At 40.6% G+C, this 27,645-nt stretch overlaps 1 long non-coding RNA gene across 1 annotated transcript; it reads left to right on the forward strand.

Annotated features, from left to right (window-relative positions):
- The first annotated feature begins 576 nt into the window (after positions 1-576).
- LOC125964340 (uncharacterized) lies at positions 577-4,678 on the forward strand. The gene is made up of 3 exons (XR_007477278.1): positions 577-611; positions 3,835-3,893; positions 4,607-4,678. It is a non-coding gene; the product is annotated as an uncharacterized LOC125964340 (long non-coding RNA).
- Positions 4,679-27,645: the final 22,967 nt, after the last annotated feature.

Consider the following 27,645-nt stretch of genomic DNA (forward strand, 5'->3'; position numbering starts at 1 on the left):
GAATCTTTGTAAACCAATGTAAGACAGGTGGAAAATCTCACCATACTTGACTATCAAATCATCCTTGCCCTTTTCTGGGAACCAGCTCTCTCAGTGAAATCCTAAGTCTCTTGGTCAGTTCAGGTTCCTTTCTAAGGAGCAAAGGCCAAATTCCTTAGTGATGACTGGTGCTTTCTTCTGATCTAGAGATGAGATTTCAGGCCTATTCTTCCTCTCTGTGTTCTAGAAAATGCCCAGTAACCCTCTGGTGCTAATTAAGGATTAAATAGTAGTCTCAGTTTGAATTAATGACTGAGTAGTGACTACATGTATAACACTACTTACCCTCCTTTGGCATTACCTTTATTTGTAGTGACAGACTCTTATAATGAAAGCAGAGCAAATACTATATCCACATTGTAAAAGCAGACATTTAGGGATAATGGGACAAAGCAGCTGCCCCTGAGGCAGGGCCTGGGAGTCACCCTGTTCCACATAGCAGCTGGAGCCTGTCAGAGCTGACTTAGGGGGTCTGACTCACACTAACCAGACTCACAGTGCACAGATCAAATACCCAAGAGCCTTTGTTTATAATAAAGAGGAAGATCACTCAGCAGACGGGATATTTGTAGGTAAGTAGTTCTTAGCTTCCTTTCAAGTTCAGAGACCCCCTCTACTCTGCAGTGCTCTCACAGCACTCTCTGAAGGGGTTTAGTTCTAAGAAATACCTCATCATCATAACTTTGTGGTTTGTACCCAAAGGAGGCCCTGGTCTAATGTAATGACCTCTGGGTCTCTATTTTGATATACATATCGCATCACCACATGTTAAGTGGCATCTTAAAGTATAGACTTTAATAGAATTCAAGACAACCAATTTATAAAAACATTGATATGAATGTAGATTTACAATGTGCATCTCACCAGAATGTGAGCTAAGAGCGGAGAATGAAAAAATATCACGGAGAAAGACAAGTTTCTGAAGCACAATGTATTTTATGAATAAAACTTCTTAGCCTAGAGCAGCAAGGCCAGTTGGACCCACAGTTTCTTTGACTGCACTGCCCCCTTGTGGTAAAATGGCTTAGTTCGTTGGCAGAAAGAGGCTTGGAACAGGAGACATATGAGAGGCTAGAACAATGTGCAATAGGTCAGATAAGAAATAAAATAGAAAATAAGTTTCCTGGAAGAGTGGTCAGGAGATTTTGCCATTGAGAATGCTGGGGAGAGCTCCTGGCGCCTGTAGGGGCTGCTTTATTGCCTAGCTGTGATGGTCAGTTCTCTTGAATTGCTTAGGACAGACGAGGTTTGGCTTTGTTTGTTTGTTTGTTTTTGCTTTGCTTTGAAGCCCTGTGTAGGGTGAGTATCATAACACTGAGTCATGTTGCTCATCCACCACCATCCCCTACACTCCTCGTCGTTTCAGGGAAATGTAGCCTCTAGGAAATTAAATGCTAGTCCAGAAGCATACATTTGGCAGAGGACATGGCAAAGTCGCTCAGTGGCCCAGAGGAAGGCCCTATGCAGGGCATTTTACCCTTTTTAACTGCCTTGGAGGCTCACAGCCAAAGGAGGCGCTTGGTGCTTGTTTATAATTTATGCCCATCTAATTCCAGTGAAGTGAGGAGGCCTACAATGAATATGACATTCAGAGAGCTTTTGCTTCAGTCTTCCTCTTTATTCTGCAATGCTGAGGAAAGAGCAGAAAGTGCAGGGACTGTGGCACCAGGTGACCACCACACCGAGCATTACATTTAGTTCTAAATTTCCTTGTAGCCAAGGAAACACTGGAAATACAGAGCCTTATATAGTTTGCATTGCCTGGAAGGAGAAAATATAACCCTCCTTCAGAGATACACAGTTTCTGTGATGGAATGGAGGTGTTAGCTAAGGCTGTGGTGGTAATCATTTTGCAATATCTAAACATATCAAGTCAACATGCTGTACACCTTAAACTTATACAGTGTTATATGTCAATTATATCTCAATGAAGCCGAACAAAAATTTTGTAATAATTTTAAAGAGAAAGAGAGAGGTATTTAGTTTCTGGCATTACATTCCAAGAGGAATTTATCCTAGTAATTCGAAACCCATAAATAAACACTGAATTAAAAGATACAGAGTCGATTCTCTTCCAGGGAAGCTTGCAGCAGACCTGTTAAGTATTAGATATGATGAGTAGTTCTTATTTAGTGGTTCCCAACCTCTGGTGGGACCTCTAGTGGGCCATGCAGTTATTGCAAAGTGTCCGTGAATCTAGATTCTAGATGCATAATTTCAGGAGTGAAAAAATAATGTTTTGTGCAAACATACCAATATTTTTTACAAATATGAGGATAACCAGAACTAGCAAAATAAAAATTTATGTAAAGGAAATACTGAACTCACACTAGCTTTTGGTTATTATATATTTTCGCAATTAGGTCTGCTAACAATACAGTTATTAAAAAGTTGATATTACAAGTAGGTCCTTGTGCTTAGAAAGGCTGTGAGCCGTTAGTGGTGCAGACTGTCTAGATGGTGTCGCTGCTCCGAGGAGAGAAGGCAGACTTCCATCCCCACACACGCCTCCCCGGTCACTACTCTCAACAGCTGCCTTCCATGTTCTGAGATGAGCTCCAAGGAAGGCACTCCCGTGCTCGCAGGCTCCGGGGCTTTGTTTGCTAATCAGCTTTGTGGTTTCAGGAGGCCCGAAAGTACTTCAGGGCTTTCCACTCCGAGCACTTTGTTCAGGAAGCTTGAGAGACTTGTTGTGGTTTCAGAAATGACACGCTTGAAGTTCTGGAGTTGGCACAGACTACTGCTCCTGCGCCAACAAAGGTAGGACGAGCGGCAGCCAGAGGGGCTGGTGGCCTGAAAACCGGAGCTGCGGTTATCTCCGCAGGCAACTGCTCTTCGGCAAGCTTGCAATTGCTCCACACCCCTTTCATGTGGGCAAAGAAAGAACTTTATCAGACAGAAAGTCTCTATCCTCTTGAAACGTTGGGGTGAAAGGGGAGGAAGTTGGGCAGTAAGTCGGGGCAGAATTTACAACAGTGAAAATCACGTTTTTGGTGAGTTCTCCCCTTTCACACACATGACTCCATGCTGCTCTAGATGCCCCGCAGCCGCCTGTGTGCTGGCTGAGGCTCAGACTACAACATGAGGCCCTCGCAGAGGTGAAGACAGGGCTCCCTGCAGCGTGCCTGAAGTTTTAAACCTCTGTGCTCTGGATCACGTGGCTTGGCTTGGCTGTTGGAGGACAGAGCTTCCAAAGCTAAAATGGGCAACGCAGAGCCCTGTGAGAGAAGCAACGTTGTACAGTATTTCAGCTCTCCCATTGCAACAATGCCAATAAGCAAGCCGCCCAGTCACCACCCGAAGGACAGACTGGCACCTTTGTCAAGGGAAGTACAAGGTCACAGGTAGTTTGTTTTCAGTTGTACCTCTAAGGGTACCTATAGACACATGTGAATTTGACTGTCCAGCCCAAAATGTCAATCCCCGCTGTCTGTTATGGCACCTCTGTACCACTGGAAATTCATTTCCTTGAGTCAAGAGTCTTTTCAATCTCTTTTAGGATGGAAACATTCTGGTGGGTATGTCTGGTAGAAATGGGGGAAATGACAGGTATATGGAGGTGGGACAGGATGCCGGGAATGATAAAATGACAAGAGAGATTTTGCTCACAGCTTGGAATGTTTGGAATAGAATCTGGAATCCATGGTCAGAAACAAAGTAGCCAAAGGCAAAATCACAACCCCAGCAGAGTCTGTCTGGCTTGTGGCCCAGCCTCCTTCCCTGCCAGGCCCTCTTCCCCTCTAGCTGACTTGACCTCAAACTTCAAACTCTTTCTTACCCACTTTGCTCTAGCAGACCCGTCATACAAAGAGCACTGAACCCAGGAAATATGCATTCACACCTTGATTCTTTGGGTAAGTCGTTCCATTTCCTTCTGTTTTCTCAGGTGAAATGGGGCTAGTGCCATCATGGTTCCCTGATGGTAAAAAAAAAAACTTTTTCTTGCATTTCTGAAATCTGGAAACATTTTTAAATGTATACATTTAACGAGGTAGTGGTTTTTTTTCTTTAATCCTCAAAAGGCATTACTAAATAAATGGTGTGTCTTTTGATTAATGGCCCCATAGAACTAAAAAAAATCGTATTTTTTGCTCTTTATCACAAGTTAATGTGAGGGATGGATGTGATCGTTCTTGTGAAACCTTGCAGTGTATAGAGGTAGACAGCAAAATTCCATGAATTTTTCCTAGAGGGCCTGATATCTATTGAATGATGGTTCAAATAATTCCCGGTGACATCCCAATAGGTTCATGCACAACGGACTCATAAGACTCTTTTCCTAGAGGCACAATGTTATGTTGGGTTCTGTTATTGGAAAACTATTAGAGAAAATGAAAATATGTTTTTACAAACATTAAAAGTAAACACAATATAAATTATGTTATATATACTATATATAGAGAGTGTGTGTATATGTGTGTGTATATATATATATATATATAAAAGTATTACAGATGTTCCTTTAGGGATTTTTCTGCATGGTCTGGATTGATCAAGGCTGCTTAAAATATGAATCCAATGATATTTTGATAGAAAACATATTTTTCTTTTCCTTAATATCTCATAGAAAACAAGAGTTCTTGATTACTCTGAAAACTAGACTTGTTAAGGTATAAGACTGCTAGAAAATGGATTTGGGGCTTCTGGAAGACCAAGAAAGAGGGAGGCTTGGGGACCTGGGGACAGGCCAGCCATGTGGTACCTCTCAATGATACCAGGTAGGTGGTCCCTGCTCTCCTTCCTAGTCTGTTCTTCAGCAAATTTTGATATAGGAGCTATTCTCTCTAAAGTATTGGACTGGGGAATATATGGTGTCAAGCGTACTGGGGGTCTGACTGTGGTCAGCATTTTCAAATTCCAAGAATTTGATTTTCCAAAGTTAGATAGTAAATTCTTGGTATTAAACTTAGATTGAAAATTAGAACCCCTGGCCTTTTGTCCTGTGGGAATAAACATATCTTTGCAGCCAACAAATGAGGATTCAACAAACTTACTGAGGGACTTCTGTGTGTGAGGTTCTATACTGGGCATCAGATTTGCAAAGATGAATACATGTTCTTACAATTGATAAGAAAATGTGCTAAGGACATGAGCTAGAACTTCACAAAGAAAATTTCAAATGGTCAACAAACACTTAAATGTGTGTAATTCACTAGCAGTTAAATGTAAGTTAAAATGAGAAGTCTTTTTTTTTTTCTTTGCTCTGTTTGACAAATGTTAAAAACAATGGTTATACCCAGTGTTAGAGTGTGTGGGTGACTTTTCTATATTATTGATGAAATACCACCTTTCTAGGGGAGTTTGGCAATATGTATCAAAATAAAAATGCCCAAGTTTAACCTGGAAATTCCCATTTTAGGAATTTAAACAAAAGAAATAATAGAAAAGAGGCTCAAAGATATACATGCAGAGATTTTTTACCAAAGTATTGTTCATAATTATGGCTCCGTATAAATGTCACTTAACAGGATTGTTAAATAATTCATGGTATATCCTTTGAGTGGATTGCCGCGCAGTTGAAGATGTATACCTGTCTTATAATAGCTCTCCACAGTATATCATCGAGCAAAAATAACAGAATGCTATATACACTTTAATTCTATTTGTTTTTTTAAAAAGTATGCATAATTATATACATAGAAAGAAGTTAAGAACGCTCTTTCAAGACGATTAACATGGACTGATCTGTCTTTTTTTATATGTACTTCTCTGTATTTCTTTTACTTTTTTGCAATGAGCTTTAATTACTTTTACTATCTGAGAAAAAGTATTAAAATATAAATATCAAGCACTCTGTCCTTAAGGGTATCACATTTTGTATAATGAGCATATTTTTCCAAGCTGGCATGTGAGTTGCCAGCTACTTCTAGAATTTAAGGAATTGGCAGAGCTAAGATAGCTGTGAGTCCACCTCTCTTTTCAAAGCCCAAAGGCTGGTCCCAGGAAAAGGGCAAACACGTCCTACCTCCCTGTCCTCCAGTGAGCCAGTCCTTGCCTCAGCATTTTCCTGCTTGTGTTAAATCAGATCCAGGTGATGTCAGCTCTCTTGAGCAGGGAAGGAGCCACAGTTTCTCGGAAGGTCCAGGCACTCTGCCGGACGCACAAGTATCCTCCACTGAGGAGGTGGGTATTTTTAGACAAGGTACCTGGCCTCAGATTGGCCCTGATTCAAATCTAGTCCTCTGATTGCAACACCCATGCTATTCCCATGGGTTCCTTAGTGTCTGCTTTTGTGCATTTGTGTGTTCCTGTTTTAGTGTGCAATAGTTTGTGCCCCCAAACTTGCGCCAAATTGGGTCTTCCTTACAAGAGACCTATGGTGGGCACATTTTTCTTACGCCTTAGCCTTCTTTAACTGGCTAGAGGCCTACACGCTCATCCGTCCATCCATCCATCCTTACCTAGAGCACCTCCCTTCATTCATCCTTTCGCCTAGCATCTGTTAAGAGCAACATAGTTTAGTTGAGAGTTTAGTTGAGGAGCATGAGCCATAGAACCAAACTGGCCGGGTGTAAACCATGGCTCCACTGCTTAGCAACTGTGAGACCATGGACGGGTTGCATAAATACCTTGTGCCTCTGTTTCCTGTAAAATGGGGACAATAATGGTACTTACCTCGTGCTGTTGTTGTGAACATTAAAGGGATGAATCAATGTGAAGCACTTAGTGCCTGGAGTGTAAGTACATCTCTGTCATGATTAAGACCTTGTGCCAGGCACTGGACTAGATGCTAAAATTTCAAAGTGGATCAGAACAGGGTTTCTGCCTTCAAGGAGCTTACAGTCTAGTGGAAGAGACAGACATGCCCGTGACCGTGAGCACAGAGTGCTGTGAGAACAGTGCTGGAGAGGGTGGGGGTCAAGGGCGCTTCCCAGGGAAGAGACTGACCTGAGTTGAACCAGCCGACGGTGGGAAGGGCAGGGGCGAAGACCTGGAGGCTAGAGTGTTCGGCACGTTTGAGGCACTTGGTTCTGAATGTGGTAGTTCCGAATGATTGGGATGCGAATGCCAGAGGGGTATGAAGGAGATGGAACTGGAGAGGTGAGGTCAGCTGCCTCTTGTTCTTTGGCAGCTTTTATGAAAGTCCCCTAAATTTAGTGGACTACACCCCTCCCCCTTTACTTGCATTTAAACCTCTCCCCCTACAATCGCCCTTAATTAATAACAGCACATCAGACCTAAAAGGTAAGGTTGGAGGGTCATGGGGTAAAAACTCTCCTTTCATTCTGCTTGCTGTTTCTGGGATAGAATGACTGTGCTTCAGCTGTGTCTGTGTCTGTGTCTGGAAACTTCACCATATTCAGACTCTCAGACTACGGACGTGGCATCCAAAGTGTCCCCAGCTTTGGGGAAAAATGACTCTCCCAGCCATCTGGGTTTGGCAGGCTTTTCTGGCTGGACCAGCTGCCTCCCAGCCCACAGAGCAGGACATATGCCACAACCCACACCCCTGTCTTCAGTGGAAATCACAGCATGCCCGTGGGGCAGGCTGGCCAGCCTAGGCAGGCAGATTTATTTTACAGTTCTTGTATTGTCCCTCTCAAAAATAATTCTGTTCCAAGGAGAGAATTTGAGTGCAGCAACTCCCACTGACTAGGAGTTTTAACAACTGTCTTGAGTATTCTCAGGAGCCACTCTGCCTCTATTTCTTTGCCTTTAAAGTATCAAGTATTAAAGTGTTTTCTGGTTAGTCAGCTTTAAATTAATGCTTCATTTATCACGAAAATCGTGTATTCTTATTTTTTGTCTTCAGTCGGTGCATTCCATAAGTTTTCTCTATGAAATATGTATCTTTGGACCAAAAGATTCTTATTCTATTTTGAGATTCTCTTTGAGAGTAAAGGAAGGATGTTCGCTGAACCGGTTGCTATTTTCCAGAGGAGGTTCAAACCCTGTTACCTATATTTATCTTCAAAAGGATTTTTGTAGGTCTGTCATAACACCCTCCGTGTTTCTCTGTTGGCTTCTGCTCACTTTCTGTTTTTTGGTGTAACATCCTCCATAGGGTATTTTTGGCAACAGAGCTTACCTGAATCAGTCTGCTTTTCATTTCTGAGGCAAACTGGTGATTCATCTTCAGTACGGGAGGACCTTCACAAACACGGCTGTAATGTTTTGTATCACTGGGGTTTGAGTTAGGGAGACAGATCAAGGAAAGTTGTCTCCACGGCTATTCAACTTTCCAGTTAGTTCTTCACAGTTGCTCCTGTCAACAGCACCAGGAAGAATGTTAGTGCAGGTTAAGGTCTCCTTGGACTGCTTTTGACACCACCCCTGCTGGGGAGGCAGGTGGGACGGGTAGAGAGAGAAAGGCTGGAAGTTGAAGCTGTAGGTGCATTAAAGAGTAATCAAATCACGTGTCTCCTGATGTGCGCTACTGCGAAGGGCTCAGCATCACCTATGTTGTATTCCTGCCAAAAAGTATTTAACCTGAATTCAGTGGTGAGAAAACAATTAGGTACATGCAAATTGTGAGATATTTGGCTTGGGCTCTTCAAAAACGTCAATGTAATTAAAACAAAGCAAAACAAAACAAAAGACTGGGGAATTATTCTAGATTAGTTCTCCAAACATGGTCCCAAGGCCAGCAGCATGAGCATCACCTAGGAGCTTATTGGAAATGCAGAATCTCGGGCCCACCCCAGGCTCAGAAGCAGAATCTGCATTTTAACACGTTCCCCGGGTGATTCTGTGCACATTCAATTTTGAGAAGTTCTGATTTAGTGTACAATTCACATTCAGATTTCCTGAACTGTCGCAGTAACATCCCATTTGGCTGTTTCCCATCCCATCTCCACCCCCAATTTTTTTTTTTAATAAATTTATTTATTTATGGCTGCGTTGGGCATTGGGTCTTCGTTGCTGTGTGCGGGCTTTCTCTGTTTGTGGCGAGTGGAGGCTACTCTTTGTTGCGGTGTGTGGGCTTCTCATTGCAGTGGCTTCTGTTGTTGCGGAGCACAGGCTCTAGGTGCACGGGCTTCAGTAGTTGTGGTACACAGGCTTAGTTGCTCCGTGGCATGTGGGATCTTCCTGGACCAGGGATCAAACCCGTGTCCCCTGCATTGGCAGGCAGATTCTTAACGACTGCACCACCAGGGAAGTCCCACCACCCCAAATTTAAATCTAGTCAGATATCACACATTGCATCTCGTTGTCAAGTCTCTTAAGTCTCTTTTAGTCTAGAAGCATGGCTCTCAAATTTTAGCAGGAATCAGAATCACTCTGAGGGCTTGTTAAAACACAGATTTCCAACCCCCAACTCCCACCCCCACCCCTGTCCCAGTGCACACACCTGAGTTCCTAGAGGTGAAATCAGATGCTACTGGCCCTTGGACCACACTTTGAGTAACATGGCATTAAATAGTAATGTTAGTTCAATGTTAAATTTCTAACATTGTTTGTGTAGGAAAAAGTCTTTGTTTTTGGAGAGTCTTGGTGATGATATCTACAAGTAACTCTCAAAAGATTCAGTAAAACAAATAAAAGGCTAGATGGATGGAAGAACATGGATGATGGATGGATAGAGCACACCATAAAATGTTAGTTAACAATCAGGGAACATAGATGAACAGTGAGCATAATGAACAAAACAAACAATGAAGTAACACATAAACAAACAAACTGTAAGGGAGGAAAATTTCCTCTGCCCTCTTAGGTTCATTGCCTGGGGCCTTGCAAATTAGACTGACAAGAGACGGATTAACAGAAGAAAAAGCATGCAAATTTTACTTGATGTTAATTTTTATGACACATGGGGACCTTCTTAGAAAAGAAATGAGGACCCAAAGAAGTGGATAGTCCTAAGAACTTATATAGCATTTTTAACAAAGAATGGAATGGATAAAGAAGATATGGTATGTATATATAATGGAATATTACTCAGCCATAAAAAAGGAATGAAACTGGGTCATTTTTAAAGATGTGAATAGACCTAGAGACTGTCATACAGAGTGAAGTAAGTCAGAAAGAGAAAAACAAATACTGTATATTAACACATATATGTGGAATCTGAAAAAATTGGTATAGACAATCTTATTTACAAAGCAGAAATAGAGACACAGACATAGAGAACAAGTGTATGGATACCAAGAGGGAAAGGCGGGGTGGGATGAATTGGGAGATTGGGACTGACATATTTACACTATTGATACTATGTATAAAATAGATAACTAGTGAGATCCTACTGTATAGCACTGGGAACTCTACTCAATGCTCTTTGGTGACCTAAATGGGAAGGAAATCCAAAAAAGAGGTGATATATGTATACTTATTCACTTTGCTGTACAGTAGAAACTAACACAACATTATAAAGCAACTATACTCTAATAAAAATTAAAAAAAAACAAAGAATGGTAAATTATGGATGTGCCACAAGACAAAGGAAAAGGGTTTTGGGCTTTCACATGGGGAAAACTATGGGAAGATAAATATATGGGGGAAACTAATAGAAGATAAGGGCCGTCTTAGCTAGGTTTGTTTGTACAGGTCCATCTCAACACCACCTTTCCATCTTCTTCATGGCCATAAAACTTCCCTGGGATAGGGGATTTATGGTAGTGCTTATTTCTCAGGAGTTTCTGCTTTTTAGTCCAATAAGGAAGGTCTAGGATAGCTTCTTTCTACAGCTGTTGAAATTCAAATATATTCAGCTCCAAATAATCTTTATGCCAAAGTGGAAAAAGCATTCTGGACACACTACCCCAAAATGTGGCACCTTGACATATTGAATATTTTAAGATGAAAGATTTGAGAAATGGCAGGAACAGGAAGGACTCTCTGACCTCCCCTTTCTCCCCTGAAGCAGGTGTTAAGACGCTTATGTGAGAGCTGCCCTCCCTAAATCTGGAGGAGAGGAGTATCCTCATCTTTGAGGAGAGAGGAATGCCAAGAGGAATCCAAACCAGCAGGCCTTGCTAAGTTTCCCCCAGTGTACTGCCCTTAGCTCATGCCTTTTGTCCTGTCACACTTTCCCAGGACTTTCCACACTTCATCAAATCTAGTGTGAAAATGCTCAGGCTTAACTGCTTCTCTGGATCTTCATCTCCTTATGAAGCCTCCCAAGTTACATAAAACTTAGACAGCATAAGTTTATGTAATATGTTTTTCCCTTGTTAAGCTGTCTCTTGTCAGTCTAATTTACAGGGTCTTAGCCAGTGAACCTAAAAAGGTAAAGGGAAAAGCACATGTTTTTTGCTCTCCTACAGTGCCCTGTTTTGGGTGGCACAGTCTGATCTCCTTCAAAACATAAAAAAAGTGTCTACCTAGAGATTGCAGCTTTTAACATTGTCCCTCTTAACAGGCCCTCTGGGGCCATCCTCGGACACAGCCCCCTGCCCACGTCCTCTGCCTGCCTCATGTTTGTGGAAAAACTTTAGCCTCCGAGGCCTGTCCACCTGTCAGTCCCCACCTGTCCAGACGCTTTCTTAGCAGCCCCTGCCACGGGGAGCCGTCGCGCCAGCCACACGCGGGTCTGCAGGCTGCCTTCCTGTCACAGCACGTGAGGGCAGTGCTAGCTAATACTTATTGCGTTCAGCATCGGCCCTGCATGCACAGTTACTGGCTACTTATTAGTTACCGAGGCATGAATCTTAGACTGTTCCTTTGAAAAATGAAAATAGACATCAGATTCCCTACTGCTTCAGGTTTACTTCAGCACTTAGTTCTAGTTTTGCTACTCCAGGCTTAGGAAATAAACCCTTAACATGTTTGATTCACAGTCTCAAATGCTGCCATAGGCAAGAGCTTGGTGTTATTTTTCTTTAAAGAACACAACAACAGTCATACTAAAGATTCCTTCTGGATTTGCCCCTCTACTCCCACTGTTGCACTTGCTTCTGGTTACACTGACCAGCTCACAGGCTAGCCTGAGTCACTGAGCCTTCCTGAGCCTTAGTTTCTGTTTATAGGGATATGTGGCAGGCTGTAGCTTCCTGAATGGCCATGCTGTCTTTGGCCAGGTCCCATGGCCAAAGGTCCCTAGACCAACTAGTGGGTGATTTTGCCCCTCAGGAGACATGTGGCAATGTCTGGAGACATTTTTGGTTGTCACATCTTGAGGTTGGGGGTGCAAGTGGCATCTAAATGGTAGAGGCCAGAGGTACAACTAAATATCCTATAATGCACAAGTCCACACAACAAATTATTATCTGTCCCCAAATGTCAGTAGTGCCAGGTTGAAAACTCTCTTCTAGACCTAGTAATTCTTACAAGTCATTAGCCTGCAATTTAAATGCCACGTTCCCTAGGACACCTTGTCTAATGCCCTAAACCGAACATAAAGCTATCAAAACCTTTATCACTATATGCTACATTTTATAGTTATCCTTTACCCATTTTTCTCTTTAGGAGATAAGGAACTATTTCTTGTTGAGTGTTTTATGTATCTCTTGAGCTTAGCATGTATTGTAGAACAAAGGGATGGATGGATGGATGGCATAATCAGTTTGCTGGAGATGCCATAGCAAAGGACCACAGACTGGATGACTTACACAACAGAAATTTATTTTCTCAAAGTTTTTGAGGCTGGAAGTCGAAGATCAAGATGTCAGCAGGTTTAGTGTCTTCTGAGGCCTCTCTCCTTAGCTTGCAGACTGCTGAACTCTTCTTATTAGGACACCAGTCAGATTGGATTAAGGCCTACCCTAACCTTAAACTCATCACCTCTTTTAATCACATCTTTAAAGGCCCTATGTCCAAATATAGTCACATCTTGAGGTTCTAGGGGTTAGGGCTTCCACATATGAATTTGGCAAGGGGGACACAATTTGGTCCTTCACAGACAGATTTTTATCATCTCTAACATTCTGCAGTTCAACTCCAACTTCTCAGTTGGAGAAGAACAATTCTCCTGATCCCTTCCCAATTCTGGCTTCTCTTTAACAATCTTGCTGCCTTCTACCTCCAAACCACTGAGGGCTGTGAGATGAAAATCGCTTGATGTAGCCTTGGTGCTAACAGCCTTACACAGGTGACCAAAGGCAGATAGCCGTGCATCCTTGGATCCTGCCTCCACCACTAGCAAGATGAGTGGTCATAGGCAATCTCAGTTCCTGCTCTGAAAAATGGGACCATGATTATATCAACCTCTTAGGACTGGTGCTGAGATTTATCAAGATAATGCATAAAATGTGCCTAACATAGCGCTTGGCACATAGTAAGTATTCAATAAATGTTAGCTTTAGTCGACCTTTTTTTTTTCTGGTATATTAGACTTTTTTTTTTTTTAGTCACAGTAAAGTTTTTCTTTCACCTTAGTAAAAACTTTGAATTTTGCAAGACAAAACATATTTTGCTCTCTAAGTCTTTCCTCTTAGTTGACATTACACATAAATTGAGAAACCCCTTTGTCATCCAGTTTTTACTCACAGCTCCTACCCTGGTACCCTGTGTGCCACCAACTCTCACAAGCTAATGACAGGCTAATGGGAAAACGGGAGGAATGGAGACCTTCAGGACTCACATTTCCTGTCAATCTTATCATCTCCTTCTCACCCACCTTAGCATCCACCCTGCATTAAACGTATAGATTCTACTTCCTTAGTCTCCTGAAGATTTATCTTCCCCTACAGGCCTCCCTGTGCCTTCGCTGGGCCCTCACCACTTCTTATGTGGTACCTCTTTAGAGCCTGACTTCCCAGACCCTGGGTGATGTCCCTTCACACCCACCGCCTCTTCTGCTCTTAGTTTGATCTTGCCAACAGAAAATGCCTCCGTGGCTTCCTCTAGCTTTCAGGATGAACTTCTCAATCCACGAGGCCCATTCCAATTTGGCACTACTTCCTCCTCTAGCCTCCTCTCTCCAAGACCCTCCTCCTGAAGGGTCTGTGCTATTTCAGGCTTCTATGCCTTTCCACACGCTATACTCTCTACTTCAAATTCCCTTGCTTCACTATTCACAATGAAAATAGCCAGGACATGGAAGCACCCTAAGTGTCCAGCGACAGATGAATGGATAAAGAGGATGTGGCACATATATACAATGGAATATTACTCAGCCATAAAAAGAAACGAAATTGAGTTATTTGTAGTGAGGTGGATGGACCTAGCGTCTGTCATACAGAGTGAAGTAAGTCAGAAAGAGAAAGACAAATACCGTATGCTAACACATATATATGGAATCTAAAAAAAAATGGTTCTGAAGAACCTAGGGGCAAGACAAGAATAAAGACGCAGACGCAGGGAATGGACTTGAGGACACAGGGAGGGGGAAGGGTAAGCTGGGACGAAGTGAGAGAGTGGCATGGACATATATACACTAACAAATGTAAAATGGATAGCTAGTGGGAAGCAGCCGCATAGCACAGGGAGGTCAGCTGGGTGCTTTGTGACCACCTAGAGGGGTGGGATAGGGAAGGTGGGAGGGAGAAGCAAGAGGGAGGGGATATGGGGATATATGTGTATGTATAGCCGATTCACTTTGTTATAAAGCAGAAACTAACACACCATTGTAAAGCAATTATACTCCAATAAAGATGTTAAAAAAAAATCCCTTGCTTCCATCTTTCACCCAACCAACTCCTACTTGCTTTTCAAACATCCACCTCTTCCAGGAAACCTTCTTTACTCCCTAGGCTTCAACTGTAGCTTTCATTTATTCAGGGAAATTTGCATGCAGTGAAATGCACAGATCTTAAATGTATAATTCAAGGAGTTTTAATAAACTTATACACATCCATGTAACCTCTATTGCAATCAAGATATAGACAATTCCCTTCTTCTCTTTCCCAGTCCATCTCTACCCGGCCCTTCCCCCCCACCCCCCAATTAGGCAACTATCCTAATTTCTATCACCACAGATTAGTGTTGCCTGTTTTTGAACTTCATATAAGTGGAATCGTATGGTAAATACTTGTTTGTCCATATATGCATTAGTCTATTTTTAGACTCTAGTCTGTTCCTTTCATCTATTTGTCTATCTTTATGCTACTATCATACTGTCTTAATTATTGTAACTTTATGTAATTCTTGAATTCAGATTATATGAGATTCAACTTTGTTCTTCAAGAATATTTTGGCTAAACTAGGCATTTTGCATTTCCATATGAATTTTAGAATCTACTTGCAACTTCTACCAAACAAATGTCTGTTGGGATTGTGAATGTAATTGTAATTGCATTGAACGTATAGATCAATTTTGAGGAAAAATGACCCTAAAAAATATTCAGTCTTCCAATCCAGGAACATAATATAGTTCTCCAATTACTGAGATCTTAAATTTCTCTCAACAGTGTTTTGTAGTTTCTAGTTTAGAGGTTTTGCATGTCTTTTATTAAATATGTTGCTAAGCATTTTATAATTTTGATACGATTATGAATGAGATTTAAAACTTTTCATTTCCCAGTTTTTGCTGCTGGTATATATAGAATTGATTTTGTATATTGACCTTGTATATTGAGACCTTGATAAATTTACTTATTAGCTCTAGTAGATTTTTTTATATTCCATGGGATTTTCTATGCAATCAATCATGTCAATCTGTAAATAGAAACAGTTTTGCTTTTCCTTTCCAATGTTTATACTTCTTGTTGTCTTTTGTTGCCTCATTACACGTGTTTGGGTTTCTAAAACAGCTTTGAATAAAAGTGAGAGTAGATATCCTTACCTTGCTCCTGGTCTGAAATCTAAAGAGTTTAATAGTTCACCGTTAAGTTTATTGTTAGCAGTATGTTTTTAAAACTGCCCTTTATCAGAAAAAGGAAGTTTTCTTCTATTTCAGTTTGCAGAGTTTTTTTGTTGTTTTTAAATCAGGAAAAGTGTTAAATTTTATCAAATGCTTTTTATGCATCTATTGAAATGATAATTTGCTTTTTCTCCTTTATTGATATGGTGAATTATATTGATTGATATTTGAATGTTAAACAATTCTTGTATTCTTTGCATGAAATATAGTTGGTCATAATCTAATGAATATATATATTGCTGGATAAAATGCCAATTTTAAGGTATTTTTTACATTTATGTTTATGAAGAATATTGGCCTGTGATTTTATTTTCTCAAAATATTTCTCTCAGGTCTTGGTATCAGGATTATGCAGAACTCATAAAATGAGTTTGGAAGTATTCTTTCATCTTCTGTTTTCTGAAAGAGTTTTATAAACTTGATATAACTTCTATAAATGATTGATTGAATTCACTAGGGAACTATCTGGGCCTGGAGTGTTCCTTATGAGACATTTTTTGTTTTATTATGAATTCTATTTCATTAATAGATGTAGACCTTTTCAATATTCTATGTCTTTTTGTGTCCATTTTGATAAATTTATCTTTTAAGGAATTTTTCCATTTCATCTCATTTTAAAAAACTTATTGATATAAAATTTTTTAAATAATATTTACTTGCTATCATAATGTCTGTAGAGTCTACAGTGATATCTCCTCTTTTATTCATATTGGCTATCTGTACTTTCTTTTCTGTTCATCAGTCTTGCTAGGGATTTGGCAATTTTATTGCTCTTTCCAAGGAACAAATTTTTGGCTTTTCTTGTTTTTTTCTATTTGTCTAAGGTCAATATACGAAATCAATTCTATATATACTAGCAGCAAAAACTGGGAAATGATAGGTGCTAGTGTTTCATGCAAAATAAATCCAAAGTAAGTAGAAGGAAGAAAATAATACTTACTGCTTACTTTGTATTATTATTATTAATTCAAAATATTTTCTGATATCTCTTGTGATTTCTTCTTTGATTCATGGGTTATTTAGAAGTCTGTTTCTTAATTTCCAAATATTTGGGACTTATCTAGATATCTTAGTAGTAATAACTTCTAATTTAATTTCATTGTGGTAAAATATATATATATATACTCTAAGGTTGTGAGATTTACTTCTTATGAAATTTATTGAGATTTATTTTGAGGCTGAGGATGTGCCCTATCTTGGTGACTGTTTCATACATACTTAAAAAGAATATGTACTTTGAAGATGTTGGATGTATGTTACATAAATAGCAGTTAGATCAAGTTGGTTGATAGTGTTGTTCAGATCTTCTATATACTCAGTGTTCTGTCAATTACTGAGAGAGGTGTGTTAAAATCTCCACTTATAACTGTGGATTTGTCTATTTGTCCCTTTAGTTTTGTCAGTATTTGCTTCGTCTGTTTTGAAGCTCTATATTAAATGAATACACATTTCTTTTTTGTTTCTTGATGTAATTATTTAATGACACAGGAAAATAACATGTTATGAAACAAGCTGGTTACAAATAGTGGTTAAAGGATGACTTACTTCACTTTTGATAAAAACAACTTAAAAGTATGTATACAAAACATTGGAAGGTTATCTATAAAAATATTGACAGTAGATGAATACACATTTCTGACTCTTATGTCTTCTTGATGAAGTGATCTTTTTATTATTATAAAATGTTCATCTCTTTCACTGGTAATATTTCTTGTTTTAAAATCTATTTTGTTTGACGTTAACATAGACACAACTGCTTCTTATAGTTATTGTTTTTGTCATATATCTTTTTCCATTCCTTTACTTTGAACCTGTTTTTACATTTACAGTATGTCTCTTGTAGAAAGCATATAGTTGTGTCTTTTTTTTTTTTTTTTTTTTTTTTGTGGTACACGGGCCTCTCACTGTTGTGGCCTCTCCCGTTGCGGAGCACAGGCTCCAGATACGCAGGCTCAGCAGTCATGGCTCATGGGCCCAGCCGCTCCGTGGCATGTGGGATCCTCCCGGACCGGGGCACAAACCCGTGTCCCCTGCATTGGCAGGCAGACTCCCAACCACTGAGCCACCAGGGAAGCCCGTGTCTTATTTTTTAATGCAGTCTAACAGTCTCTGCTTTAAAATAGGGGGTTTAGTCCATTTTCATTTAGTGTAATTAGTTATATATTGGCGGATTTAAGCTTAGTGTTTTCCTGTGTGTTTTCTCTTTGTCCCATCTGTTTTTTATTCTTGCATTCCTTCTTTCCAAGCTTTTCTTAGGTTAATTAAATATTTTTACTATTCCATTTTAATTCTCCTAATTTTAGCTATTTTTTCATCCTTTTTAGTTGTGACTAAGATTACAATATGCATCCTCAATTTACCATAGTCTGTGTAGAGTTGATACTGTATTAAATTTAAGAACCCTGAAACAATGTAATTCAATTTACCACTATACCATCTTGTGTGCTGTTGTTGTCATATATTTTTAATAATCTCCATAATAAGATGTTATAATTTTTGACATTAAACGGGTATTTGTCTTAAATAAATTACAAGAAGGAAAACATATACTATTTTATATTTTCTCACACATCTGCCATTTCCAATGGTCTTTATTCCTTCCTGTATATCTGAGTTTCCATCTGCTATCCTTTCCTTTAGTTTGAAGAATTTCTTTTAATATTTCTTATAGGACTTCTATAATCTTTTGTTTATTTGGGAATGTCTCTTTTGCCTTAATTTTTGATAAAACATGAAAAACCACTATTTATAGTTTGCTGAAAATCAAAAGCAGGCAAAAAGTGAAGAGATTTGACTCTTGAAAGGAGGAAACTACACTGAGTGAGAGCTACATTTATATGACCTGTACCTTGAGGGCTCCTTCAATCCATAGGTGTGGTATAACCAGAACTCAATAAGGAGGCTTCAGTCTATTGATCTGAGTTGTCAGAAGACATAGTTTAGGGTGTTAGAGTAGGTGGGAATTGAGGGAGGGAAGTCCAAAAACGGGGGCGCCACAGGTAGGACTCCTCTAAATTGGCACAGAAACTGCCTCAAATCTTTGGACGGCTTCAGAAATACCCACTGGGCTCCTTGAAGTCTCCTCTGTGCAGGCACAGTTCAGGGGCCTTCCAAGGCTTTGAGACAGTTTGTCTATGGGAGGGTCGTTCTAATAAAAACTACTCTGCCATTCCCAGAACCAGAGCTTTCCCATTGTATTTTGAACATTCACCTATCACAGAATGTGTCATCTTGTACTATAATTATGAATTTAATTATATGCATCTCCCACGATACTTTAAACTCTGTAGGGTATGATGTACTTATTCAGGTACCTTTAATGTCTAGTACAGTGTCTGGCACGTGGTGCTCAATAAATGTTAATTGAGTAAATAAATCTAATAAAACTAGCAAGTTTGACAACCAGGGTGAGAGGGCCTGCCTCTTTAGCAGTTCTCATGTGGAACATTGGTTTTCTCAGGCCAGTCATTTTGAAGAGTGTTCTGAGGATTACAGGAGAAAAGTATCCTCCTCTTTTCGCTAGCCTTGATGATTTTACCGTTAATTTATAGTGATGTCAATAATAAAAACCAGTCCTTTGACAATTAGTCACAGATTATGGATTAACATAGGAAGTAATGATACATTATTTCTTATTTTATTTTATTTTTAAATGATTAGATGAAACATCTGACTTGAAACAGCAGATGTGGTGGCCTCACACTTGCAGGAAAGAATAAGGAGAAATAATATCGAGCCCAGCCCAAATGGATTTCCTGGCTGTATGGAGAAGCAGTGGATTCCAGATCAGAAAAAGTGGAAGGTATGACCCCAGATTCTATTTGCTGTAATATGGTGCTGACCAGTGTTCGGTGCTGACCTGATTATTGAGGGAAATAAACAGCACAAATAACTGTGGGATCTCAGAACCTTTTACTCAGTGTAACTCTTCTATATGGTTATGGTCCCTTCTGCTATTTACCTGGTGATGTAGCCTTTACTACAAGGTGTGTGTGGGTTGGGAGCTGGGGACAGACTCCACACAGGGCTCTGTGTCCTGCAAGGAGCCATCCTTCTGTCAAGAGCTAATGCTGACTGGTAGCCATCATAAACTGACCAGGCTCGTTTTTCAAAGGTAGGAGAAGGGGATTCTACATTTTTGTTTTCCACAGATGGTTAGACAGAGAGTGTACTGTCAGAGGGAGTTTCACACCTCAGAGGGAGTTTCACACCTCAATTTTATTTTATTTTATTTTTTATTTTATGTTTTTTTGCGGTACGCGGGCCTCTCCCTGTTGCGGCCTCTCCCGTTGCGGAGCACAGGCTCCAGACGCACAGGCTCAGCGGCCACAGCTCACGGGCCCAGCCACTCCGCGGCACGTGGGATCTTCCCGGACCAGGGCACGAACCCGCGTCCCCTGCATCAGCAGGCGGACTCTCAACCACTGCGCCACCAGGGAAGCCCCCTCAATTTTATTTAACTAGGGGCCTGGTGAAGATCAGGATACTATCTTTCTTTTATGAAGGTTATGTTCAAGGTAATTTAAAGTGTTGGGATTGAGGAGTCTATTAATTTAAGGCTCTTCTTCTCATAAGTGACAAAAATACAACTGAAACTAGTTTCAATATAAAAGGGGGTTCAGTGGCTTACATAAATTAGTTTTCATGGTGAACCTTCAGACACAGTGTGTCTCCCTCTGTTTCACTCTGCTTCTCTCTGTGCTCAGAAGGCACTCCCCAAAGAGTGGCAAAGATGACTACTGGCAGCTCCAGTCTAAATCCCATCAGCTCAACAACCCCAGTAGGAAGAGAACATTTCTCTCTAAATAATTACAACAAAAGTCACAGGGAGGCTTCTCCATGCTCTGGCTTGTGTTATGTTCCCACCCATGGGGCTGGGGAGGAGGTGAGACCAGCCCCACTTGACCGCAAGGACTGAGGGTTGGTCAAGCAAGGATTCCCAAAGAGAAAGAAGGGTTCCAGTGCCAGAGGAAGGAAAAGAGATGCAGGGCAGACAAAACAAAGGGTTGGGGTTCTTTGTTGGTTGGCTTGTTGCTCCCCAACCAGGGAGAAGAAAGTTTCAGCATTAAAAGTAGAAGCAACAGAGGCCAGAATGTCTGAGCCTTTACTGGGCTAGACCTGATGAGGAGAGCAGAAGCAGGAGACGAGAAAAGGTAAATAACACAGAATCGGTTAGAGCACTGAGACTCTATTGGGGAGGGCTATATTACACAGAAAATAATGGTAAACTTTCGGAAGGAGAAGGCAAGACCAGAGGCAGCTGGAAAAGATGATTTAACTGATGTGTTTAATTAACGTCCTGCAACCTCAAATCTTTCTTCTGTGGCAACTACTCAGAACACTTTTTGACCTATTAGGAAACTGTGAATTAAAATACAGTTCAATGAGGCCAAGTTTGTGGAAAAGAGGTTCACTGGTGAGCTATTCGTCTGGGAAAAATCCCTCAAGCAGCAGGAGGTGAATGGGAATTCAGCACAAGCTAATTGTCACTAGTGGCAGAATAAGTCTGAAAACAAGCTTCTGCGTTGTCAAATGTGTACACATTTTACAAGGCACTTTTCTGTGCCTTGTTTTATTCTACCTCTATGAGCAGCCTTTGATGTCAAAAGTGCTGGAATGATTACAACTATTTCACAGGTGAGGAAATCTGCAGTGTGTTTCTGGCTTCATCCTAAATGAGGGAAAGAGGATAGCAGTGTCCTGGTTAAAGGACCCCTAAAGAGGACCCCAGCTAGATTAAGGTCACTTTCCCAGGAGCCAGTGGCCGGGCATTCTGTCTGTTTAAGGATGCTGGGAGCTCTTCTCTCGGCTGCTCCTATATAAGCAGGGCAGCGGCTAACGGTACCAGAGCAGGTTTCAATCACTACTGTTCTTGTTCACACTGAGATCTGTAGGTCCAAGGAGAAATGGTCTTCCTGGTCCTGAAGCTCCTTTTAGAAATGATCTCAATAGTGAAAATCTTTGTAAAGTCCAGGACTGGAAGAGCTGAGAAAATGTTTCAGAGTTTCAACCATTTGCTTTTGTGTGGGGTGGGGTGACAGGTCCTGATGGTTTAGAATTTGGGTGTCTTGTATGTAATTGCATCGTTTCGATAGGTGGCAGCATGCCCTCTCCTTTAAAAGGTTGTCTTTTTAAAAGGGCATATTCAGTGAAAAGCTCTATCAGGAAATGAAGAGGTGCTAATGGTAATAAAAGCAAATAGAAAATGTTCCCTGTGACCCACCATGAACACATTGCTCGTGGTCACAACTAAAGTCATTGATTCAGACTTTGATCGACCAGTAATAACTCCAGACCAAAAGTTGTATCATGACACTTCTACTTCAAATTCTAGTACAGTTTAGTTCTTTCCTCATCAGGGATGTAGCATCTTGGGAAAGCTTTGCCAGATGACATTGAACTGTTTCCCACTCACCATGTTGTGAATGATCACACCTACCCGTCTCCACCATTCTGAGTGACCAGCTCCAATCTCTTCTCTCTTTTCAGGATTGCTTTCTCCGTCAACAGATATAAATGTTTTAATTCCACTCACAATGGCATTTCTCCCAAGGGACCATCCAAGGAATGGTTGATTTCAACTGAGGCAAAAAAGAAAGGGAGAGGCTTACTAGAAGCTTGAAATGCACAAACTGCCCTACATTCTACGAATAAAACTATCCTTATCAGGAAAAAATCTATTCCGTTTGTGGCAGGGAGTGATGGCCGCCCTGGGGCAGGGGTAGTTTAGTAAGGAGGGGTAGCAGGTCCTCCTGGGATGGAGGACTTGTGAGTGCCCATTAGCAGTGTCATATTCTTGAATTTGAGAGGCGACTCTTTGCGCTACACATCCGTTTATCTCCAAAATTGGGCTTTTGAGAATTAAGTTGTGCCCCCCATGAAAAGGAGATAACCTATATAAAATATATATAATAAATATGTATATAATTATATATAACTACATTTGAACAAATAGATCCTGAAACTACCTCGTTTTGATAATAAAATTAATCTTTGCCCTAAGCCTTCTTCTTATTTAAAAAATAAACTTTTAAAAGAAAAAAAAATCACTCTTACTGTAGTAGACACAGTTGGTGCCCGCCCAGCTCTCCATGGATGCTTTGCATCAACTCTGTGTGTCCATCCTATCTGTGCCCTTTGATGACCTGGCACACTCAGAGGATGGCGCTTGGGCACTGGAGCAGCCTCACCTGTATCCTGAAGCTCCACAGACATAACGCGTGGTTGCAAAAGTACAAAAACGCAGCCACTTGCATTCCAGGCAGAACTAACAACTCTGAGGTGTAATTTATGCTCCAGGGAACCCTGCAGGATTAAGTTGAATCTGGGGCTTCCCCTGAATTTATACCCAGGCCTGAATTTCCCCATCCCAATCCTGCTTTCCCCACTCCCTTCCTGGTTTTTCTCACATTTCCTTGGTAAACCACTTGCACTGGAATCCTTGACTCAGGTTCTACTTCTAGGAAAACCTGATAAAGGATACTTACTGCTTTTTCTTGTCTCTCTCTCTTCCTCTCTTTCTCTGTCTCTGTGTCAGTCTCTCTCTGTCTGTCTCACGCGGGTATTCTTTCTTTTTTCTTTTGTAAGTTAGATTTGGGGGTTTTCTTTCTTTCTTTTTTGAAAATTTATTTATTTATTTATTTATTTATTTATTTATTTATTTATTTATTTATTTATGGCTGTGTTGGGTCTTCGTTGCTGTGCACTGGCTTTCCTTAGTTGCGGTGAGCGGGGGCTACTCTTCGTTGTGGTGCACGGGCTTCTCATTGTCGTGGCTTCTCTTGTTGCGGAGCACGGGCTCTAGGCGCACGGGCTTCAGTAGTTGAGGCACATGGTCTCAGTAGTTGTGGCTCGCGGGCTCTAGAGCTCAGGCTCAGTAGTTGTGGCGCACAGGCTTATTTGCTGCGCGGCATGTGGGATCTTCCCAGACCAGGGCTCGAACCTGTGTCCCTTGCATTGGCAGGCAGATTCTTAACCACTGCACCACCAGGGAAGTCTGGATTGGGGGATTTTCTTGAATTAAGTTTATAGGGGAAAATCACACAGCAACTAAACTTTTCTCCTCCAAATCCACCATCTCTCAGCCTAATGGGAAGATGGTAACATGCTCAGAGCTAGTTTAAAAAGATAATTTTAAGGATGTTATTTGTAATTGAGGTACCACAACCTAGAATCTTCCTTTGTAGCAATTGCTAGGTTTTTCCTTCACTCTCCTCTCTATTTAAAATTGACTCTCGTCTGCCTCATACATGCCCCGCCCACCTCTCCATAGCCACTTTCTCTGCTTGTGTTTCTCCATAGTACTTTACCACCTCATTCAAATGAGTAAAGGAAGACTAAAGAAAATGAGAGAAATAAAATAATTTGTAACATGCAAGGAAGCCTTCTTGAAAAGAATAACATTTCATTATGAATGGGAAGGTAGAAACAGACATCTTTAGGGATTCATAAGTGGGTGTATGGATGCCTTGAATTTTCTATTTCTGTAAAGGGAGAAGAGATATCATATGGAAGAGTTTCAGTTGTGTGACTGGAAATCATCAAGATGTTTTATCTACCAGCAAAAGAACTGTAGACAATAAAACCCCACGAGTTTTCTTTAGAAAAATATTTTTGCTAAAATTTTAATGGTAGGTGGAATGTGTCCATTTTTATATTCCACATTTTGGATTGCTGAAGGCCAATTTCAAAAATAAAGAAGAGGTGTGGGTATATCTGATAAGAGGATCAGGGGAGATTTGCAGAAAATGCATGATACCCAAAAATCAGGGAGAAGCTATAAAGGAAAAAAACCATTAGTACACTACTAGCCTAATAAAGAGAAAGCAAACTGTGCATTGGGAATTAAAACCCAGTGGGAGAACTCCAGTGCCAACCATCACAGAACCCACCAATTCTTTCCACAAATATTTAATGAGTTCCTTCCATGTTCAAGGCATCGTTCTAGGTGCCAGATATATAGTAGTGAACAAAACAGACTAAATCTCTGTAGCATTGAGCTTACATTCTAGTGGGAGAGAGAGAGACAGTCAGCAGAAATTATTAAAATATATATGTCCAGAGTGGTAAATGCTATGGAGAAAAATAAAGCAGGGGTGTTTGGGGTGGGGGGTTGCAATTTAAAATACAGTAGTAGCCAGAGACGACCTGGTAGAGAAGATGACAGCTGAACATGGTAAGGAAGAAGGTGAGGCAATGGACCAGATGGACATTTGGTGGAAGAGCATGCCAAAGGAAGAAACAGAAAGTGCAGATGGCATAGGTAGGAGTGTGCCCGGAGTGTTGGAAAAAGGAGAATGCCGGTGTGGCTGAAGTTGAGTAAGAAGAGTGAAAATGAGGTTAGAGAGATGAGGGGTAGAGGGGACATGACCATGTAGCCCCTGTTGTAGGACTCAGGCTTTACCATGAATGAGGTAGGAGCCATTGGAAGGTTTTGAGCTGAAGGATGCCACATTGTGTTTAGTTTTTTTTAAAGGATTATTCTGGTTGCTCTATTGCAAATAGATTTTGATGAGGGGCAGGGACCAAAGCAGGAAAACTATTTAAGAAGGTATTACCACATCTGGGTGAGAGATTGCAGTGGCCTCAATAAAGTGGGAGCTGGAGATGGTGACAAGTAGTTGGATTATAGAGGTATTTTGAAAACAGCTGTCCATTATCACTGACTTTGGTGATAATTAAATTCAACGTGAAAGAGAAAGAGAAATGTCAAGGAAAATTTCAGTGCATAATCGTGTATTTGTGTTTAGTTCAATTCAATTACATAAACATTTGTTTTCTACTATAGGTTATCTAGCACATATGAGGCACTGTGCTAGTGAAATGCAGTTCCTTCTGCCAAAGAGCTTATATTCTGGAAAGGGAAACAGACATATAAATCAATAAATTTGTGTACACCACACTAAATCTAATAAACTATACTCAATTTCTGAAAGTGGGGAGAGATTAACACTGTCACAGAGATAGAGTAAGACAATGATGGAAGTCCTTCTAAAGGAAGTGATGCCTATGTTGAATATTGATGGACACATGAGGGGTTTTCCAGGTGCTAAAGAGGGGGTGGAGAAGTAATATTCCAGGGAGAGGTCACTGCAAGTACAAAGACACAGAGGAATAAAACAAATGTGGTGTGCCTAGGGAAATAGAAATAAATTGGATTGGCTGGAATGCGAAGTTCAAGGTGAAGAGAGGCTGGGAGCTGAGGAGAGCAGATGATAAGGATTTTATATACCCTGCTTCATGCCTGGGCTATCCAAAGGAGAGCCAGTGAAAAGTTTTAAATAAGGGAGAGTTGTGATCAGATTCAAGTTTTGTAAAATATCACTCTGGTGGCCATGCAGAGATGATTGGAAAGAGGAGCAGGCAAGAGGCTAGAAACCCAACAAAAGTTATTGCAACCATTGCTGAAAACCTGAATTAAGGCAATGGCAGAGGGAATAGAAAGGAAAGGTTGGACTTAAGAATTAGAAATAGCAAAGCCCAGTGGCAAATTGGTTATGGTGTATGAGAGAGAAAGCAGAGTCTTGGAGGCTGGCAGATGCGTTCACATCAGTTAAGATTAGAGGACACTGCTATTGTAGCATTATTTATAATAGCCAAGATATGGAAGCAACCTAAGTGCCTATCAACAGATGAATGAAGAAAATATGGTACATATATACCATGAAATACTACTCAGCCATAAAAAAAGATGGAATCTTTTTTTGCAACAGTCTGGGTGGACCTTGAGGGTATTATGCTAAGTGAAATAAGTCAGACAGAGAAAGAAAAATACCATATGATCTCACTCAGATGTGGAATATAAAAAACAGACAAACAAGCAAACCAAAGCCAAAATAAATGAGCAAATGAAACCAAACACAAACAAACACATAGATACAGAGACAAGAGTAGTGGTTACTAGAGGGGAAAGGGCAGGATGGTGAGGCTGAAATGGATAAATGGGATCAACTGTATGGTGACAGATGGAAACTAAATTTTTGGTGGTGGGCATACTGCAGGGTATACAGAAGCAGAAATATATTATTGTACACATGAACCTTATATAATGTTATAAACCAATGTTACCTCAATAAAAATAAATCAAAAAAAGAAAAATTTAAAAAATAGAAATGATAAACAAAGATCAGGGAAAGCTTTAAAACAAAGAAGGTCGTGGAAGTTGGGGAAAGTGATGTGATCAATTTTGGCATGTGAGATAAAGGTGAAGCACCTGGAGGATAAAGATGGAAATCTCCCATTTGGGCCTGGAAATTAGCAGAGGGGAATAATTTAGGGGTCAGTGACATGTATAGGGATATTTTAAACAACAGGAACTTTTTTGACTGTTGAGGGAAAAGGTTTAAAGTAAAAAGGTGGCTAAGGATAGAATCCTCAAGAACATCAGCGTCTAAGGGGAGACACAGGAAAGCAAACCGACAACTGACACTGAGAATATATGGTCAGAGATGTAAGACAAGTAGCAGGATAAAGAGTAGCCTCCAAAATCAAAGAGGGAAAAGAGATGGTGTAATCAAAAGTAACAGAGGTCATAATAAGATCAAGTAAGATAAGGATTTAGACACATTTGTGAGTTGTGTGAGTTGGGGGTCATTGTTGATCAGAGAGAGGACAATTTTAATGATACAGTGATAGGGTGTGGGATGGATAGAAATCAGATTATAGTGGCTTGAAGTGGATAGAAGGTGAGGGAGTACAGACACGTTTATAGATTACTCTTCCAGTGAGCTTGACTTAGCCTGAATACCCAAACCCTCCCTCTTCCACATGAGGTGAGGCCATGCCCACACTAACCTGTGGACTAGAGTAGATGGAGGTAGATGATGAAAACAGGTGAGTGTTGAGAGCTGAGAGTGAAGTGGGGAAGTGACTCCAGTAAGCCAGATAAGGGAGTTTGAAAGGGTCCCCAAAAGGTAAGGGGCCAGGGC

The sequence above is a fragment of the Orcinus orca genome, chromosome 4 (assembly GCF_937001465.1).
Source record: "Orcinus orca chromosome 4, mOrcOrc1.1, whole genome shotgun sequence".
NCBI classification, from domain to species: domain Eukaryota; kingdom Metazoa; phylum Chordata; class Mammalia; order Artiodactyla; family Delphinidae; genus Orcinus; species Orcinus orca.